Consider the following 334-nt stretch of genomic DNA (forward strand, 5'->3'; position numbering starts at 1 on the left):
TGGTGGCTTCAAGGAGTTCCACTTCTAGATATATTTTCTAAACTTTGCCGTTCTAAAAACAATTTGATTCGTCTATGTATGATCATCTTCGGTATATTAAACCCTCTTGATATCTCTCTAACAGGAACTTCACCAAATGCAGTGCACTAATTGTCTCTCGCTGGGCAGAGAAAGTTTCTTTGACCGATAAATGACACATTGACATTCGATTCCCGCGCACTTCACGACATCGAAAACAATAGAGTAGGTCGCATGCCTCACACTATTAAGGTTATAATTTTTTATATGTGAGTTTCCAATGTTTTCTGTAAAATCTAGCAAATGGAATCGTTCA

The sequence above is a fragment of the Macrobrachium nipponense genome, chromosome 31 (assembly GCF_015104395.2).
Source record: "Macrobrachium nipponense isolate FS-2020 chromosome 31, ASM1510439v2, whole genome shotgun sequence".
Lineage (NCBI taxonomy): Eukaryota > Metazoa > Arthropoda > Malacostraca > Decapoda > Palaemonidae > Macrobrachium > Macrobrachium nipponense.